The following is a 16,387-nucleotide window of genomic DNA, read 5'->3' on the forward strand; positions in this document are numbered from 1 at the left end:
ATTTCTTTTAAAGCCCTTTCTGCGATGTCGCTCAGACGTCCGACTGTGGCATTTCTTTTAAAGCCCCTTATGTGATGTCACTCAGACGTCCGACTATGGCATTTCTTTTAAAGCCCTTTCTGCGATGTCGCTCAGACGTCCGACCGTGGCATTTCTTTTAAAAGCCCTTTATGTGGTGTCGCTAAGATGCCCGACTGTGGCATCATTTTCCTTATTTTTATTTGTTCACCTTTCGAGGCGTCGCTTCAGACACCCGATCGGTCCTTATTTATGTTCTGTGGAATTTCAGGCGGACTACCGCTGTTTTCCCTTTTTACTTACCCGTTATGCCAGTTTTATTTATTGTGCATTAAGGAATTAATCATGTTGCATCCATGCATGCATTTGTTATATCTTACGTCCGAACTGTCTTGCGAGTACTTTCAAAGTACTCACTGGCTTGTTGATTTGGCCAGATGCTGACGAAGGCGATCTCATGGATGAAGAGTTCGATAGCGAGCCCGACACTTAGAGGAGTCCCAGTCAGTCTTGTGCGACCCTGGATTTGGCCACTGTTTTATATCCGCTTCCGCTACCAAATAAATTCATCGAGCCTCTCCTCGACGCTCGATGAGATGACAGACGTAGAGTCTTGTATTTCTCTCCCCGCTGTGTTTTTCCACCACCAGCCTATCCTTGAGTCAGTAGTATGTCTCCACACCACTATGTTCTGTCCGCCATTATGTATGATTATTGGCGTGCTTGTAATAATTTGGTTGAGCGACCGTAGTTCGACCCTGTAATATATTTTATGCTACTGGCTTATTGTATCAAGAATTTGTCTGCCAGTGTGGAGGATTTCTCTCATACTGGACTTAAAAGATTGGCTTTTCAATAAATATTTTTATTGGAAAACCGGTCGTGACAATGTCCGCCACGGGCGGGTCTTGCCGGCTGCTGATTACTGTAGCCGTGCTTCTGATGACGCGGGCTTGATTATGGAGTCGTGGCAACAGCCCCGCCGCCTGGCGGGCGATCACTATTGCAACTCTCCATCACATCTGATTAATGGCGCATGGGCCCCCGGGGGAGTGCTTGGCCGACTCCGGGGCCGACTGGCGGCGCACTTGCCATCTCCTGGGGTCTCACTGACTGGTGGGACCTGCTGCCTCCGGGCCATACAGAAAAGCCGTCGTGGGCGCTGGATTCGGTCCTGCGGTGCTGATGTCAGGGCCGGCACGGCAACAGTGTCACACCGCACGGAGATCTTCCTGGGTACAGCGTACTATGCCCATGCCTGCCCTTGGTAAGGGGTGGGAGCGGGTTTTACTGTAGCCACTCCCCGATCCCGTCCCTCCCGATGAGGACATGGGGTTTGTTGGAGTCGCAGGCCGACTCCCCAAAGCCGGCTTCTCTGGAAGTCGCCAGTCAGGACTCAGCTTACCCTGAAGTCGTCCCTGGGACTCGGCCGTGAGTGGGCAGTTAGCCGTCTTGTCGTCGACTCCTTAGAAGGTGGCTCTTCGCCCTGGGGTCTTGAGGGGCGCAGCCTGCCCCGATGTCTTGAAAGGTTCTGGGGCTCGGGTTGGCCTACCCGTGGCCCATTCTCCGACAGTAGTCCCCGAAGCTGGTGAGGCACCATGGACGATCGGCCGAGAAGCCTCAACAGTTTCTCTTTCCGGGTGCTCAACACATGGTTCTTGGTTGACTTCTGCCGGGCCGGCTAGAAGGAGTCGGACTCGCCCAACTCTGACTCGCACAATATTTCGAATGTCGCGGCGGGATCCAAGTAGCGTGCTAGCTAAGCCTCCAGGCCGCCACCCGTTCTAGGCCTGTCATGCGATGACATGTGGCTGGGCCATTCTGCCAGCCTACGCGCACGATGGGACAGGCCCATAGGCGGGGCCCGCCACTACCGCGCCTCGGCGCCCGAGCGGATCCGCTGCAGCCCCAGCGGACTGTGGGGATTCCCGTGAAGTTACTGCGCGCAGTAACTTTGTCGTGGAACATGGGGGTCGTGGGGCTGTGGGCACAGTAAATCCCACGACCGCCCCCTTGGCTTCACAGCCCATGAGGCTATAAGTAGGGGAAAGAGGGGGGCACGCGCGCCTCTCCTTCCCACTACTCCTCGCTCTCCTCCTTCTCACTACTCCTCGCTCTCCTCCTTCTTCTTCTTCGCTCCGCCGCACGCCCAAGCTTCGACGAACGCTGCGGCGACCAGCTCGCGATGAGTTCTTCCTCTGTCACCGCGCCTCCCTCGATGCGCTCCGGCACTTGGGACGGCTCCGAAGTTCACGACGACCACATCGAGTTCCTCCGCAAGATTCATCGGCTCCCCGGCGAGGATCACGTGCGGGTGCATCTTGCACCGAAGGGGGAGATTTCCCCCGCGCCGCAGGAGGGCGAGCGGGTCATCTTCCGCTCGCACTGCTTGCGCGGGTTGGGGCTGCCGGCGAGCAGTTTCTTCCGCTCCTTCCTAGAGTTCTACGGCCTCTAGTCGTGCCACCTCACCCCCAACACGGTGGTGCTGATGTCCGCCTTCGTGGCCTTGTGCGAAGGCTTCCTCGGAGTCCTCCCCACCCTCAAGCTCTGGGGGGAGTTCTTCTTCTCCAAGCTCGGCACTCAGGCTGCAGGCGTGCCGGCTCAATGCGGGGCTTTCATCGCCGTACGAAGGTTGGGGGCCGACAACCCCTTCCCCACCATCTCGCTGATTAAGTCGGTGAAGATGTGGCAGAGATCGTACTTCTACGTCAGGAGCATCTCCACGAGGGGCGACTTGGTCAACCTGCCGGCTTTCGAAGCCAGCCCACCGGCTTGGAGGCTGCCCAACTGGTCGTACCGGGCCAAGTCACTGACGCCTGCGGGAGCCGGCACCGTCGCGTGACTCTGAGTGCTGACGCAGTCGGAGGGCTTGACTAGTCCAGACCTGCTGGCCGCCTTTGTGGCGCGCCGAGTTCTCCCGCTCCAAGGTCGCCCCCACATGATATGCCAAATGAGCGGGCGCCACGACTCGAGTCGGATGTGCACCAAAGACATGCCTCACGAGGAGGTGGCCTACATGGTGAACTACCTCTCGGACAGCAAGCTCATGGAGGATTGGTGGTTCGGCAAGGAGCCGTACTCCCGCGCCAACCCCCTGCCGGTGGTGAGTTGCCTTTTCTTTCTTTCTTTGATTGTCTTCTTTCTTGCCGAGTTTATTTTGACCAGTCGGCTTTGGTCAGAATCCCCTCCTCCATCCACCAGCCGGCACCTCGGGGCCGGCCCGCGAGTTCCTTGCCGATCGGGCGGAGAGCAACATCGACGACCCTGATCTGGGGGCGACGGCTCTGGAGGACAACGCCAAGGGAGGAGGAGGAGCAGCAGGCGGCTCCAGGCCTTCGGCCACTTTCGCCAACTGGCCTGACAATGATGCGGAGGGGGAAGTCGCCCCCCGCCATCGGCCAGGAGCCAGCCAGCCTGGCGCGGGCTCTTCTGCCGCGCCAGGCGCTCCGGGCGTTGGGAAGAAGCGTAGGGCCGTGCCGACTTTGTTCAGCAGTCGGCCGAAGAAACCCAAGGGTTCGGCCACGGCGACCCGGCGGGACGAGGCGGCTGCGAAGGCCATCCGCTTCCGTAAGGAAGTGAAGAAGCCGCCGCTGGTCTCCACGTGAGTATTCTGTCTCAACGCTTTATTCTTTCTTTGTGGCTTTCTCTGACTCTTTTGCTTGCTTCCCTTGCTTCAGGGCTCCACTCACTCTTGAGAGGGTCACCGCCGCCTCCGTCATGGGGTCAGCGGAGACGTCCGCCACCACCCAGCGGATTGACCCTACCGCTGACCTCCGGGAGGCAACAGAGCAAAATGTGCAGGAGAAGCGCAACGAAGAAGAGGCTGCTCGCCTGGAGAAGGCGGAGGCCTCCGCCAAGAAGAAACTGGCGGAGGCCGAAGCCGTCGCCGCGATGAAGCGGTAGGCTGAGGAGGCCGCACGCCGCCAATCGGCGGTGTTCGTCACCCCGCTGAACTCTGCACCGCCGCCTCCGGAGTTCACGGGGCAGACTGGGGAAGCCGGCGGCGAGAACCCCATCATGGAGAGGGAAGGAGATGACTCCTCTACGCCGGACGTGATCGTTCCGCCACTGCCTCCGCTGCTGTCTAGGAGACACAAGGCAAACAACCAGCGGACCCTCTGGTGCCGCTGACTGAAGACGAGGCCGTGGCGAGGCTACTCCTCCAAGTCGGCTCGCCAACGCGCCGCCGTTTGGAGAAGGCGACTTCGGCACCCCGCCCCCTGGAGGCCGGCACCGCCAGCTCGGCGATCCCAGACGCCGAAGCGACGAGCGTCGCGCCCATTGGGTGGGTGCGAGGAGGCGGCACAGGGCCGCTGAACCAGGCGCTTCTAGACATCCAGGCGAAGCTTCGTGCGGAGGGCGACGCTCTCCAGAATTGCACCAAGGCGTACCTGGCATCGCGGGCATCCGTCCGGGTATGTTTTTTTCCTTTGGTCCTTGTTTTCTTGTTCCTCTCTGTGGGGGCACGCCAGCGCACCCACTGGGTGTAGTCCCCGAGTTTCGGGCTGGCTGCTGAGTAGGCGGCCCGGAACTCCAATTGATGAACTCTGGGTATTAACTTTTTGTCTGAAACGCTTGTTGCAGGATTACCACAACCTCCGCGTCACTGCCTTCAACCGTAACGTTGAAGAGCTGGGCAAGCGGATTGCCGATTTGTCGGAGAGCCGGAGTAAGTCCTTTTTCTTCTTTGCGGGGGCGTGCTGGCGCACCCGCGGGCTGTAGTTCCCGAGATTCAGGCCGACTGCTGAGCAGTCGGGCCGGATCTCCCCGGCGACCTTCTTTATTGATGACTTAACGCCTTCTTTCTTCCTTCTTTTCAGGAGCCAACGCTGCTCTTCAACAGCAGCTGAGTGAAGCCAACTCCGCATTGCACGCTAAAGGGGAGGAGTGCAGCAAGCTCGCCACAGAGCGTGATCTGCTGGCCACTCAATTGGCAGAGCAGAGGGAGCTGCTTGCGAAGACGCAGAGGGAGGCGGAAGAGACGGAAACCGCCCTCCTGGCTGAGTTCGTGAGCGAGCGCTCCTCCTGGTCTGACAAGGAGGCGATGCTGGCCTCCGGCTTCCATGAGATTGAAGACATCGTTGATGGTGAGTTTCTTTACTTTCTTTCTTCGAGCTGCCGATTATAAGTCGTGCCGACTCCTAGTTTTTGACTTGCTTCTTCATTTCTTCCGTCTTGGCAGACTTCTTTCCTGGGCACTCGCAGGCCGCCATCCAAGCCATCGAGGCTGACCATGAAGGTCGGAGGGCGGAGGGCGCAGAGATCGCCACCGACGGCCCCTGAACCCTTGACGAGCACATCCTGAGCATCGAGGCTCGCCTTCGGCCGACTCACCGGATGCTGCGCCGGCTTCAGCGTGTCGGTGCCCAGGCGATTGCCGCCCTGTGGCCGGACATGCAGGCTCCGTGCACCCCCAGCCTGACGGCCGACTGGCTAGAGGTCGCGGATGGTCGTCTTGAGGCCTGGAAGGGCTCTTCGGCCCGAGCAGGAGCGCACTGGGCCTTGGAGTTCGTCAAGGTGTGGTATCCGGGGCTGGATCTAGACCGGCTGGCCACACTTCGGTCGGAGGCCCAGCCGGAGCTGGCAGCTGCGGAAGACGCCCTCGTCAAGCGTGCTGTGGCGATCGTCGAGTACACCGACACCAGCATCTTCGTCCCCGAGCGGTCTGAAGACGGCGAGGAGGTACCGCCGGAGTGGTTTGGGATGAACCCAGACTACGGCGAGGACTCGGCGGAGGTGATTGGCTCCAGCGTCGAGGAGGAAGGCGAGGCGGAGGACGGAGGCGAGACGGAGGCACCAGAAGACGGAGCAGACGGCCAGCTTCAGCTCAACCGCGCCTCCAGCAACGAGCCACGTGCGACCGAGCCGACTGCCGCCGGAGGCGATCAAGCCGAGACTACCCAGCTGGCCGCCCCGACGCCTGACGCCGCCGCCTCCTCTGACCCTTCGAATCCGTCTGCTGCTTCCTAAGCTGCCACCTTATCTTTATTTTATCTGCTTTAGTAGTCTTTGAAGAACTTGTTAGTTCGCACAATTCCACCCGCGGGGTGTATTTTGAACTTCTGCTCGAAGATTCGGCCAAGGGCCTACGTTATGTAAATATATTTATCTGAGTTCTATCTTTTCTTTCTCATTGCTCTTTTGGCTTTTTCCTTTGCTGCTTTCTCTTAGTTGCCTGCCTTGCCAATCGGACAGCCGCTCTGCGGACTGCCGCTGGGTCAAATGCTTGGCTACTTTGGGAAGGCAAGTACTTAGCCGTTTTTAAGAGTTTTTGAGCAAGTTGAATAGAAGGCGGCAATCCGACTATTCGAGAGTCGGTTTGCAAAAAAAGGCTGGAGGCCATCTTGAACTATGTTTTATGCTTTGAGTCCTTAGCCATTTTTCATGCGAACGCCCATTCTACCTTACTTCTGCCCACCGAACAGTCGCTCTGCGAGCTGCGGCTTCTGACAGGAGACGGTTTAGGTGTTACACACTACTTGTCTGGCTGCAAGAAGCATTTCACAGTGCAAGGCGGTAGGCAAGTCCCCGGGCTGACTTGTCGAGTCCAGTGCCAAGCGGCATAACAAAGAGTAACATACTTGTAGGCATAATTTTTATCATACAGACAAAAGAGGGCAGTCCCCGAGCTCATCTCGGGGGCCCCGAAGTCTTGGTACTTTAATACAAAAGGTAGCATGGTACATACTGCATCAACTGTAAAATCTTTGGAGGAGATTTGCATTCCATGGCCGCTCTATCTCCTTGCCGGAGTCGTCCCTCTTGCGTGCTTGGGGCTTCTGAGCATCAATCAGGTAGTAGGAGTCGTTGCCCAGTACTTTGCTGATGATGAAAGGGCCTTCCCAAGGCGCCGACAACTTGTGCTGGCTAGCTGTTCGCTGGATCAGCCGGAGCACAAGGTCGCCTTCTTGGAAAGATCTTGGCTTAACCTTCCTATTGTGGTATCGGCGCAGGCTTTGCTGGTAGATGCTGGACCGGCTGAGTGCCAATAGCCGGCCCTCTTCCAACAGATCGACACCATCTTGTCGTGCTTCTTCTGCTTCCTCCTCAGTGTACATGGTGACTCGTGGGGAGTCGAACTCTATATCTGTTGGGATGACGGCTTTGGCACCGTAGACGAGGAAGAAAGGCGTGAAGCCGGTTGACTTGTTTGGAGTTGTGCGCAGACTCCAAAGGACGGCTGGTAGCTCGTCGATCCAGCAGCCAGCCGAGCGCTCCAGAGGCTCGATCAGCCGAGGTTTGATGCCAGACAGGATGAGGCCGTTTGCTTGCTCCACCTGGCCGTTTGACTGTGGGTGGGCGACGGACGCTAGCTCCACTCGGATGCCATGTGTTGCGCAGAAACGGGCCAAGCCTCCTTTGTTAAAATTTGTGCCGTTGTTGGTGATGATGCTGTGTGGTATGCCGTACCGAATTGTGATATCGGAGATGAAAGTTATGGCAGTCGGACCGTTCAGCTTCTTGATTGGCTTTGCTTCTATCCACTTGGTGAACTTGTCCACTGCGACGAGTAAGTGATTAAGCCACCTCGTGCTGTCTTGAATGGTCCCACCATGTCTAGACCCCAAACTGCGAAAGGCCAGGCAATGGGGATGGTCTTGAGTGCAGAAGCCGGCTGGTGCGGCTTGGAGCTGAACTTCTGGCACCCTTTGCATTTTTGGACCAATTCCTTGGCCTCTTCTAAGGCAGTCGGCCAGAAGAAACCATGTCGAAAGGCTTTTGCGATGAGTGCTCTTGAAGCCGCATGGTGGCCGCACTCGCCTTGATGGATGTCTTTGAGAATTGCTTGGCCTTGCTCTGGCTCTACGCAACGCTGGTAGACACCAGTGACGTTGCACCTGACCAGCTCTCTGTTGACTATGGTGTAGGCTGCCGCCTAGCGTTGTACTTGCCAAGCTGAGGTCTCATCAGTCGGCAGCTCTTTGCTCGCCAGGAATTTGAGGATGGGCTGGGCCCATGAGGGTGCTGCTATTTCTTTGACTGCTAGAACTGCGACTTGGACGAGGGCGGTTGGGCTGGGAGGTGGCGGGTTGGAGTCAACAACCGCTTGCTGGGTTAATGAAGTCCCCAGGCCGACTGGCGCGGCCCATGGGTCGAGTTCTGGAGTCTTCGAGTCCGCCGCCGCAGTCCCCGGGCCGTGTTCGACTGTGGCGGCTTTGGAGCCATCTGCCAAAATCCCTGTACCGTCTGCCGGGGCTCGGGAGTCGGATCCGACGTCTTCGGGAGGAGCCGACACAAAGATGGAGTCTGACTCTGGTGAAGGCTTGACAGACGGCTTGAGGAGGCGTTGAAGGGTGACGCCGGATGGTATTGCTTGGCGGGTAGAGCCGATTCGTGCCAAGGCGTCTGCTTGGTCGTTGTCGTTTCTTGGCACATGGAGGAACTCGCACCCTTCGAAATACCCTGTACAAGGAAACGGTAACTCGCCATGTTTGCATCTTTCGCGTCCCAGTCGCCAGATGACTGCTGGACCACTAAGTCCGAGTCGCCATAACACAAGATCCGGCGGATGCCAAGTTCTATGGCAAGCCAGAGCCCATGAATGAGCGCCTCGTACTCGGCGACGTTGTTGGAGGCGGCAAAATGGATTTGCAGTGCGTATTTGAGCTTGTCGCCTTTAGGAGAGGTGAATACGACGCCGGCTCCCAAGCCGGTGCGCATCTTGGAGCCGTCGAAATGCATCCGCCAATGGGTGGAGTCAAGCGCTGGAGGTAGGTACTGGGTCTCGGCCCAGTCGACGAGGAAGTCGGCTAGTGCTTGTGACTTGATAGCGGTGCGGGGCTGGTAGTGGATGGTGTAGGGAGCCAGCTCTATGGCCCACTTGTCCACTCGGCCAGAAGCATCTCGGCTTCCGATGATCTCGGCAAGTGGGGCCGTGCAGACCATAGTGATCGGATGCTCTTGAAAGTAAGGCTTCAATTTCTTGGCAGTAAAGTGTACGCCATAGCACATCTTCTGGTATTGGGGGTAGTTCTGCTTGGAGGTCGACAGTACTTCGCTCAGGTAATATACCGATCTCTGGATAGGTAGTGCCTTGCCTTCCTCCTTTCGTTCTACTACAATGACCGTGCTGACTACCCGGCTGGTGGCGGCGATGTACAGGAGCACGGGTTCCTTGGGAGTCGAAGCCGCGAGGACAGGTGGAGTAGTCAGCATCTTCTTCAACTGGAGAAAAGCTTCGTCCGCCTTATGGTTCCACTCGAAAAAAGTGGTCTTCTTCATGAGTTGGTATAAGGGGAGAGCTTTCTCGCCCAGCCGACTGATGAATCGGCTGATGGACGCCAAGCAGCCGGTGAACTTTTGCACATCCAGCAGTCGGCTGGGTACCTCCATTCTCTCAATGGCCTTGATCTTTACAGGGTTGCACTCTATGCCGCGTTCAGAGACCAGGAAGCCAAGGAGCTGGCCGGCTGGTACCCCGAAGACACACTTCTCAGGATTGAGCTTGATCTGGAATTGGCGCAGGTTCTCAAAGGTCTCCTTGAGGTCTTCCAGCAGTGTTCCACGCTTTTCTGTCTTCACCACCATGTCGTCCACGTAGACGTGGGTGTTCCTGCCGAGCTGCTTGAGGAGGCACTTCTGCATGCAATTCTGAAAGGTGGCGCCGACATTCCTTAAGCCGAACGTCATGGTGAGGTAGCAGAAGGCTCCAAACGGCATGATGAAGGCGGTCTTCAGTCTGTCAGCCGGGTTCAGCTTGATCTGGTGATATCCTGAGTATGCATCCAAAAAACTCAATAGCTCGCATCCGGCTGTGGAGTCTATCACCTGATCAATTTTTGGTAGAGCAAACGGGTCCTTAGGGCAGGCCTTGTTGAGGCTCCTGTAGTCAATACACATTCGCCACTGCTTGTTCTTCTTCAGTACCAGGACCGGATTTGCTAGCCATTCTGGAAAGAATACTTCCATAATGAAGCCGGCTGCTAGGAGTCGGGCTATCTATTTTCCGACAACTCTTCTCTTCTCTTCTGATAGGCTGCGCAGGGGCTGCCTGACCGACTTTGCATCAGATCGGACATGTAACTTGTGCTCGGCGAATTCCGTCGGTACACCTGGCATGTCTTTGGGGGACCATGCGAAGATGTCCCGATTCTCACGGAGGAAATCGACGAGCTCGCCTTCCTATTTGCTGTCGAGGTTTGTGCCTACGACAGCGTACCTCTCTGGGTGCTCCGGATCCAAGGGTATCTTCTTTGTCTCTTTGGCCGGCTTGAACAAACCCTCAGCCTCCGACTCCTTTGGGTTGGGCGATACCTCTGGCTGCTTGCCGGCCATCGCCACAACTCGCTCAAGGAGCCGCTTCTCGGACGCGATCACTAGGGACTCGGCTAGCCGACTGCTCTCAGCCGCACAGGCAGACGACTTCCGGTAGTCGCCGGCTACAGTTAGAATTCCCCTGGAACTAGGCATCTTCATTTTGAGGTAGGCGTAGTGGGGGACCGCCATGAACTTGGCCAAGGTGGGTCAGCCGAGTAGTGCATGGTATGGGCTCTCAAGGTCCACCACCTCAAACCAAACCGACTCTCAGCGGAAGTGATCTTTGTCTCCGAAGAGGACGTCCATCAAAATCTTGCCAATTGGTGAGCAGGAAAGCCCAGGAACAATGCCGTGGAACACAGTCCGGCTGTTCTGAAGCTGTCTTTGCTTGATTCGTAACTTCTCCATGGTGTCCTTGTACAGGATATTGATGTTGCTGCCTCCGTCTATCAGAACTCGCGAAAAACGTGTGGCTCGCCTATCCGTAGCAAAGGTGGCTTCCAAGACCAAGGCATAGGAGCCTGGACTCGGCATCACCTCTGGGTGGTCAGCCCTGCTCCAGCTGATGGGATTCTCGGACCAGTGCATGAACTCTGGCCTCTCTGATGCTACAACATTCACCTCTTGTCGCTGCAGCCGCCTGCTGCGTCGATCATCGGCCATACTGGTAAACACCACGTAGGCTCCGTGTTCTTTAGGGTATTCGTCTTGTACTGCGCCGACTGGCCTGACAGCCGGCTGCTGGGGCGGTGGCGGAGGCGGCTGCCCAGCAGGCGGGGGAGGCAGGAGGCCGTCTCCCTTGGCGATCCTGGTGAGCCAGTGGCACTTCCGGGTGGTGTGATTCGACGGCTTTGCGCCGCTATGGAACTTGCAAGGTCCATCCAGAGTCTGCTCGTAGTAGAAGGCCAGCAACCAGTTGGGCTTGCCGCCTTTCTGTCGCTTGGGCGGAGGCTGCCCGTCCGGCTGCTGGGCTTCAACGGTTGCGACTTGCCAGCTGCTGGAAGCCGGCAGCGGGGCCTTGCGCTTGTGGTCGCCCTGCTGTTGTCGCCGATTGGTGTCTCCCGCCGGAGTTCTTGGAGCTTGAGGGGCCACTTTGCCAGTTGTGTTGACTTGAATCTCCGCCTTCATGGAGGAGACGGCTGTGGCGTACTTGTCCGCTATGATCAACAGCTCGTCGAGGGTTTCTGGCTCGTCGCAGAGGAGCTTGTGCTTGAGGAGGGTGCCTTCTCTGCACCCGGCCGTGAAGTACTCGATGGCCTGCACCTCGTGCATGCCCTCGCAGGAGTTCCGAAGCTCGGCCCAACGCGTAAGGTAGTCGTGAGTCGACTCGTCGGGACCTTGCACGTACAAGGAGAGCTGACGAGGCTTGGGAGGACGCTTGTACATGCTGGTGAAGTTGTGGACGAACGCTTCGGTGAAGTCGACCCAGTTGTTGATGCTGCGGGGCTTTAGGCTGTTCAGCCATGTCCGTGACGTGCCCTGGAGCATGAGCGGAACGTATTTTATGGCGACACGCTTGTTGCCGTTTGCTATGTTGACAGCCGTGGAGTAGTCGACCAGCCAGTCTTCCGGCTTCACGGAGCCGGCATACTTGGGCGTGTCTCTTGGGAGCGTGAACCCTCTGGGAAATGGCTCGTCTCGAATGCGGGGGTCCGAAACAAGGCGGACCCAACTCGTCTTCTTCTTCCAGTGCTAGGGATAGGTGAAGTCGGTCGATCCGGTGGTGGGCGTCATTTTCTCTGACTCCCTCTCGGCGGCCAAGGCGATCGCCGAGAGTCGGATGGTCAACAGGCGGCGGGGAGACTCGCCTCTCCTTGCGAGGAGGAGGAGGCGGACAGTCGTCCTATCGTTCCACTGCTCTCGGGCGGCCGTCTCGGTCGCGCTCTATGGTAATGTGAGTTCGACTGTGGTTGACAGCCGGATCCTTGTCTCTTCTTCCTCGGGCACCGCCAGTCGGCGTCTGAGACGTCGTGCCTTGATCTTGGCGAAGGTCGTTGTTTTGCCGCTGCGGCGCCTCCATGCGGCAGCCAGCCTCGTTCTGCGCGGCAGCCGCGTCGAGGAGCCGCTGGACTCGCTCCATCATCAGGCGGTGTTCTTCGCCCTCGAAATTGTCCATCTTGTCCGCCGCTGCCTGGGAGGCTCGGATCTTCTCCACTAGTGTAGCGTACACAGGGCGGCCGACCCCAAACAGGTTGGCGATGGCTACACCGTACTGCTGGACCGCGCCAAAGCGGCTGGGCCCTACCAGGGCCGGTGAGCCGCCAACGGCGCGATCCATCTCCCGCTGGTAGGCTTCTAACAAGCGTCTCATGCTGGCTAGCTTGTTCGCGCCTTCGACGAGCTGAAGGCGGCGCGCCTCCAACGTCTCTGTGTCAGTGTCTTCCGGAATGGGCGCAGTTAGGTCTTGTAGCGCCACGCCGAGTGAGTCGTGCACTCCTCCACCGGGGAGCTCGTCATGACTGATGACGAGCACCTCGGTGACGGTGCTTCCGTCGCTCTCCACACGAGGGAGAGGTTCGTCGTAGACCACCACATTAGTGGGGAACGCGTCGAGCGACGCGGTGTCGGAGTCGACCAGCATCGGTTCGGTGGAGCCTACAGACTCCAAGTCTACGGCAGGCTCGCCGGAAATGTGGAGTTGATCGAGGAGGCCCGCGAGGAGGCTCTCGGAGCCGCCCGTGCCTGCGTTGGATGCAGGTTTGTCGGAGAGGCGAACCTCTCCGACAAGTTCGGCGAGGCAACTGGCTACGCAGGCGATCTCAACGCCGCGCAGCGCGTCGGCGCAAACTCCGTCTGGCATGCCTGGCTGGCTGCGCTCGCCAGGGAGGAAAAGGGTTCCCGTCCAGAACAGGTCTCCGGACGGCGGTGCACCAGGCCCCACGGTGGGCGCCAAATGTTGGGGGTTGGGTGCAACATGTGCCAAAGGATGGCTTATCATGGTGGGGATGAGTAGAACGTCGCCGGTGCCTGGAAACGGGATGAGGCGAAGACATGCACGCCGGCGAATCTTACCCAGCTTCAGGGCTCTCCGGGGAGATAATACCCCTACTGCTGCTCTGCGGGGTCTCCTCATGATCACTATGGCGAAGTGCTTACACGATTGCTCCTTGAGCTGTTTCCTGGAGGTAGGAGAGGGCAGGGCTAGCTCTCTCCCTCCTATATGATCTGGTCTAGAGCTAATGGATTCCAACCCTTTGCATGGGTACCCTGGGGGGTTTATATAGGCCTACCCCCCAGGGGTACAATGGTAATCCGGCTGGACGCGGGCCCATCCGTCAGTGCCTCTGGCCTCCGTCTTCTTTGCCAATTGCTGGGGCCCGCCGACTGGTGGGCCCCGCCAACTGGTCTGGTACGGAGCCGACATGCCGTGTCCGCCGCGGGCGGGTCTTGCCGGCTGCTGATTACTGTAGCCGTGCTTTTGATGACGCGGGCTTGATCATGGAGTCATGGCAACAGCCCTGCCGCCTTGCAGGCGATCACTATTGCCACTCTCCATCACATCTGATTAATGGAGCGTGAGCCCCCGGGGGAGTGCTTGGCCGACTCCGGCGGCCGACTGGCAGCGCACTTGCCGTCTCCTGGGGTCTCACTGACTGGTGGGACCTGCTACCTCCGGGCTGTACAACAAGCCGTCGTGGGCGCTGGATTCGGTCCTGCAGTGCTGATGTCAGGGCCGGCACGGCAACAGTGTCACGCCGCACGGAGATCTTCCTGGGTACGGCGTACTGTGCCCATGCCTGCCCTTAGTAAGGGGCAGAAGCAGGTTTTACCGTAGCCACTCCCCGATCCTATCCCTCCCGATGAGGACATGGGGTTTGTTGGAGTCGCAGGCCGACTCCCCAAAGCCGGCTTCTCTAGAAGTCGCTAGTCAGGAGTCGGCTTACCCTGAAGTCGTCCCTGGGACTCGGCCATGAGTGGGCAGTCGGCCGTCTTGCCGTCGACTCCTTAGAAGGCGGCTCTTCGCCCTGGGGTCTTGAGGGGCGCAGCCTACTCCGATGTCTTGAAAGGTTCTGTGGCTCGGGTTGGTCTACCCGTGGCCCATTACTCCGACAATTTTCGCACTAGGTGCCATTTCATATTCCGAATTCCCCCAAGGTATGCTATGAATTGGAACCAGCCTCAACTACAAAGGAACTTCTCTAAGTAGTTCCAGTCTGATGATGCCACATATGCTTGCTCTGACTTCTGTCCTTTCCTCCCCGCCCACCTTCCTTTTGTGGAGCACGAGGACGGTAACGCTCATGGGTCGTCTATCTCTATCCTTCTGCTTCCATAGCTAGCCAATAGTAATTGCTCCCAATTAATGAGCATCCATTCTAGAGATTTGCTTAACACAACATAGTGTAATGGAACATTAATCTAAGACAATGGTGGCCGCGGGGAGGATGCGGAAGGTGTAGGCAAAAGATCGAATGGGTAGGCCATGGAGATGAGACGGCACACATGGCCTGCAGGAGACCAGGGTGGCAGCTGGTCGGAGGGGATGTTCCCCGGCGACGGGGCTCGAGGGACAAACAAACTTGTCGGGATGGCTTGCGTTGGGCCAGGATTCGGGAACTACCGGTCTCAGGAAGTATAGTGGTGGTTCCACATACAAAAAATAAAAGGGTGTACCATATGTACCCAGGTTGTGCTGGTGACGTGTAGTATACTCCCCATGTATACCCCCATGTTGTGCTATGTAGCAACATCCTTCCTTAAGGGTAAACGCTGGGTTTTTGAACAATGAAATATACCTGGGTTAAACTGTTCTTTTGCAGAGAAAAATGTACTCAACTCCCTGAACATGCCCGTTGGACTAGTTAAATATGATATTTCATGGTTTCTTTATGGTCGAAGGCAAGCATGTCGCTATGGTGTTTCTTGGAATGGACAAATTGATCTAGACACTTCTCTTGGCTCAGCTTTCAGGTACATCATTTTGTCTTACTGCCACTCAAGACATTTGGCTTTCATAGACTTTTTTAACATGTTACCTTATCAAAGTTTTGTTGCACCTGTGAAAATTCTATGCGTCTATTTAGCCTTATTGATCAAACCAGAAGATGATACAAAATGATTTACTAGGTTTCTAGAACTCTGATCTGACACACCTGTATTTAGAAATGGAGGGAGTATATATATATATACCAGATCACTTTCGTCCCGTACTGCACTATCGCGCCCAAGGAGGGTTCAAAAGGGTGCAGCGGCGGCGAGAGGCCCGGCGCTGACCGCAATCCTAGCCCGAATCAGCACTTGCCTCCCAACACTTCCGGAGGGGGCTGCTGCGCCGATGGCGAGGCAAGGCGCGACACTCGTTTACGGTCCTCAGCCCTGTCGACGTCGACATCCAGGAGCAGGCAAGTTGGCTAGATCTTGTGGCCCTGGCTGTCCCGTCCCCGTCCCTAGGGTTCTGAGGTGCGTGACTGATATCCCGATGTTCCAATTTCTTTTGAGGGTGCGACCAACATATAACATCCCTTTTGTATAGATGCAGGAGAGGGCGTACATGATTTTGTAGATGAATGGAGGCGGCGAGGGCAGCGATTATGGGAGCTCAGAGGACGGGAGCTACGAGCATGAGCATGAGGAGGAGCTAGAGCACCACCACCGCGTCCACCTCCAGGAGCACCTGGGTGGCGTCCATGGTGATGGGGACGATGATCTCAAGGCTGAGGGTGAGGGCCACCTGCGAGGAAGAGCTCTCCGAGGCTTTGGAGAGGTGGGGTTCGATTAGGATGAAGAGGTGCAGGACGTGGAGCCAGCACTAGACCATGCAGCGTACAGGTTGTCACATGGCTTATGCCCCTCACTGGGATCAACGATTGTGAGTATGTTTTGTTTCTAAACTCATTTCACATTTCGCGTGGGCTGCTGATGTGCAGATGTACTTTTGCTTTGCAGGGCGGGCAGAGGAGCAAGTTGATTATCACATAAACGCTGCACAGGTAGTGATTTATGTTTCCTTTTCTTGGATGGATTTAATTTTTGTATTTGAAGTTGGAAGTTGGGAGCACTAAAGTTTTGATTATATGACCTTGGATAGACATCAATTCTTATTATGTTAATGTGTGTGACATACAATACTGTAGTAGTAGTACTTATTTATTTTAACTGAAGTAGTGGCACA

General features: G+C 56.9%; 1 pseudogene; it reads left to right on the top strand.

Moving 5' to 3' along the window:
- The window catches only part of LOC123057135 (uncharacterized), an 81,558-nt pseudogene extending 65,564 nt beyond the window's left edge, over positions 1–15,994 (top strand).
- The last annotated feature ends 393 nt before the right edge of the window (positions 15,995–16,387 follow it).

Source organism: Triticum aestivum, chromosome 3A (genome assembly GCF_018294505.1).
Source record: "Triticum aestivum cultivar Chinese Spring chromosome 3A, IWGSC CS RefSeq v2.1, whole genome shotgun sequence".
Classification (NCBI taxonomy): Eukaryota; Viridiplantae; Streptophyta; class Magnoliopsida; order Poales; family Poaceae; genus Triticum; species Triticum aestivum.